Raw genomic sequence first — 4233 nt, forward strand, 5'->3', positions numbered from 1 at the left:
TCCACATACATGGGTATTTAAGCAGCCTAGCTTACCTTTTCAGCTGACAGCTAATCGCCGTGCGCATGACAATGGTATCGTGTGAAGCGACCTAATTCGTTCCGGTGACATTTCAAGCAGCATCTAGAATAGCATTTCCTAGGTAGTACTAAAGACACATTCCTGGAACGAAAAAGGTAGCACCTTCAAATGTGCATAATAAAAAAAATCAACCAATAATGATCCTCTAACATCGTGCCAAACTGCGGTCGCACGTAAACTTAAGCAAATAGATGAAAAAAACAAGAGACCATAATCGTAGCATACACTACTAGAGAACTCACCTTCCATTCAACCCTTTTTATCCCGATTGATTTTGGACCCGGGACTAAAGTGTTTTTAGTTCCGGGTCAAAAATATACCACCGACGGGCTCTTTAATCCTAGTTGGTAATATCAACCGGGACTAAAACCTCCTTTAATCCCGTTTGGAATTACCAACTGTGGGGGGGGAATATTAACGACTTCCTTATATTCCTTAAACGACGGTCATAAGGGCCGACTTGGCACGATCAGGGAATATTCCGCTCCGCCTCGCCCGACCCATGGTCCTAGGATCAGACGCGCCCGACCGACCGAGGACCGCTCCACATTCCCTGGGGGTAAGGGGTCGGACACGCCCGACCCCTCACCGAAGGGTTCCGCCTCGCCCGACCCCGGGACCCCTTGCCGCAAGGCTCCGTCTCGCCCGACCCCCAGATGCTGGGTCGGAAGCATTCGGACCCACAGGACAGAGCTTCGCCTCGTCCGAGGACGGGCGCGGACCAGCAGACGAGGGCGCAGATCTTGTGGGCCCCCACCGATCTCGCCATAAATGCAACCGATGGGGCGCCCATGCCCAGAATATGGCCTTGACGCGCAGAGAGGCGTCCGCGCTCCTCGACGTGACCGGCTAAAGTTTTCGAGCGGCGCACTGTAGCCACGACTGCACAAGGCTACAGCTGCACCGTCCTAACCCTCCCCTGTGACATTCGTCATAGGGTACTCATCGCTCATGCTGCCTAACAAAGGAGGTGCGCCGCCCGGTTTCCCGCTTGACCTAGCGGTAGGGGCGTGTTAGCCGCGCCTCCCGGTCAACACGCGAGGCTATAGAGGTCGCCCGTCATCCGCGACATGCCCAACTACGGCGGACAGTCATCGTCATCAACATTGCATGGCTACAGTGGTCGGTCGCCACGCACGTCTCGCATGCTCGGCTACAGTGGCCGACCGCTGGGTCGTCGATGGGGCCCAACGGCAACCATCTCTCCTCGGTGGCCATGCTGACAGGAGTCAAAAACCGGAAGGGAAGGCGGCGATCCTGGGGGCTCGGTCCTTCTACCTGCACTTTTACTTCCCTACTTACCTTTTTCACTTCCCTTGACTTCTGGCTCGATTGTAACTCCTATGCCCTCCTTACGCTATAAAAGGAGGACCAGGGGGCTGAGACAGGAATGGCTCTCAAGTGAACCGAACGCCCCCAACTCACAACCCTTCCACACGAGCATCAGTACACACCCACAGAGACTTGGGACCAGCTTTCCTCTCTCGCCTGTTTGTAACCCCTACTACAAACTCTGCACGAGTAACACGAGCAGTCTCCCACACTGAGCGTAGGGCTATTCCTGCCCGAACCAGTATAAACCCCGTATCCTCTCGTACAACCATCCGAGCCTTATGCGCATAGAAACAAATTTACTTGCCGTAGTCTTGACCCGTGATTCTTGACAACGACACCAACCGAGACTAAAGGGGAGCCTTTAGTCCCGGTTGGTAACACCAAGCGGGACAAAACACCAACTGAGGTCTTTTCACACGGTCCCCCCTCTCTCTCCACCTTATCTTCTCCTCCTCCCTCTTTCTTATCTCTCGCGCACGGCAGCTCCTCCTCCTCTCCCTTTCTTCTTCTTCCTCCTCCTCTCCCTCCTCCTCCTCTCTCTTTCTTTTCTAGGCGTGCGAGCGAGCGGCCTGCGCAAGCTTGGATGGATGGCCGGTGGCCGGCGCGGGTGGTGAGCGGACGGGCGGGCGGCGGGTGGCCGACACAGGTGGCATTTTTTTGTATTTTTTTTGGAACTTTTTAGTCATGTTTGGTAACACCAACCGGGACTAAAGGGGGTCTTGATCGAATGACAAAATAGATATATGAACTGTATAGTATCATTTGCTGGGATGGGAGTCCCGGATGAATGAGGCGGGACTAAAGGACCCCCCTTTTGTCTCAAAAACTTAGCTCCGGTTGGATTTTCAGGATCTATAACCCTATCCAACCGAGATTAAACATGAATAACTACACCCGCAACTATTCATAAATTGATTTCTATTTTTTATTTCATTTGCACAAGTATTCATACAACCTTAATTTTTGCATTGTGATAAATATTGATAAGACCTATCCATCCAAATTTTATACATGTTTAGCGGCAGCATTATAATAGAAGTAAATAAGATCTATCCATTCATATTTTTAAATAAATTTTTGATACATGTTTACTATGCTTGGAAGCAAGGTAGCACCTGAACCGTCTCCGATCTCAGGAAGGGACACATACCATTCATGTTCCTTATGACCAAACGGAATATCTGTCCTAGGAGAGAGTTTTGATTTTTAACGTTTCACCCAAACAGTGGAGGGCACTAATGGGGAGAGGGGGGCATAGCCCCCTTATGTGCAATGTACCGTCTTTGTATACATATGTAGTTGCTATTTTTAAATTGATGTATAAGTTACTATTTGTCCATGCATTAAACAATATTAGCAGTTGGCCTCTCCTTATACTAGTAGTGACTATTCAACGATACAATGACATTAGATGGAATGCATCGTCTATTATGAAGTTACACAAATAACGAGCTCCACCCTTTAAAAAAAAGGGAAAAAAAATATTGTTGGGAAACGGATCACGAACCAGAAAAAGGACGTGAGAAGAGAGGAGGGATTCTGAAAGCCCTCCGAATCTGGAAGGGATTTCAAAAGATTCAGGACCTCATCCGGAAGGCACAAAACAGCTTGGCATGCTCATAGATCAAATGGCACTAAAGTTTAGTCTTGTCACATCGAATGTTTAGATACTAATTAGAAGTATTAAATATTAGACCTATTAAATATAGGTTAAGTACAAAATCAATTGCATAAATAAAGCCTAATTCGCAAAATGAATCTATTAAACCTAATTAGTCTATGATTTGACCGTGTGATGCTACAGTGTATATGTGCTAATCATGGATTAATTAAGCTTAATAGATTCATCTCGCAAATTAGCCACGGTTTATACAATTAGTTTTACAATTAGTTCACGTTTAATCCTTCTAATTGGTATTAAACAGTCAATGTGACCTGAACTAAAAATTAGTCCGTCATCGGTTCTTAAGCAAATACGCTGGCCCAGCTATGTTCCTAGTAGACATTATAGCAGCCTTGTGCTTCTAGGACCCTGAAACACTTGTTTTGGTCTCGCAGCCACTAACAATTACATTAGTGTTTATTTCTTCCAGGCTACCTCATTAGTTTTCCTTTTCTTTTTCAAAACACAATTCAGACACAAATGACTCATGTATACATGCACGTTCAACTGTATGAATACAAGCACGTAACCCCATCCTTTCGGGAGCTAAGTCAACAGATCTCAAGTTACCACTGTCACCTTACTGTTGAAGGGCACGTTGTCTACCACTAAAAAAATAGCTCCAATTAATTCTTGTAATAGATCTAGAAAAATGTGAAGGTCCATCACAATAAAATCATACCGATTGAGCTAGACCTCTTCTCACCCTTTTTTTTTCTAAAAAAAACTTTAGTGAGATATGATCCATCTCACATCTCTCATGTCAAAACAACTCACATAATAGTGTGGAAAATAAAATCCAACAACCTGTATTTCTATAACCTAATCCCACGATCTGGCTCCACCTAGCTAACAACAGATAAAATAGGGGAAAATACGATTTTTCTCTCCAAACTTTATCTTTACTTTGGGGGGAAAAGCATTATAAACAACTGTAACCAAGCCACCCATAATTCACAATCTATAACCAAGATCTCAAAAGAGTCTCCACTTTATTACTGCCTATATTTGTAGAATCCAGCTGTACTCTATGAGATATAATCTCTATCCTCTACAAGCCCTAGATGAATGCCTTCTCGTGATCTACCTTCCTCAGCCAAGCCAGGCAACCGGGATGGCCGCGCCCATGAATATATCCGACTGGCTGGGTTTCT

The 4233-nt window shown here is 46.0% G+C and overlaps 1 protein-coding gene across 1 annotated transcript in view; it reads left to right on the top strand.

The window, feature by feature from the left end:
- LOC101786927 (probable inactive receptor kinase At1g27190) overlaps positions 1–4233 on the top strand; it is an 8251-nt gene that overhangs the window by 1395 nt on the left and 2623 nt on the right. The window lies entirely within an intron of this gene.

The sequence above is a fragment of the Setaria italica genome, chromosome VII (genome assembly GCF_000263155.2).
Source record: "Setaria italica strain Yugu1 chromosome VII, Setaria_italica_v2.0, whole genome shotgun sequence".
Taxonomy (NCBI): Eukaryota; Viridiplantae; Streptophyta; class Magnoliopsida; order Poales; family Poaceae; genus Setaria; species Setaria italica.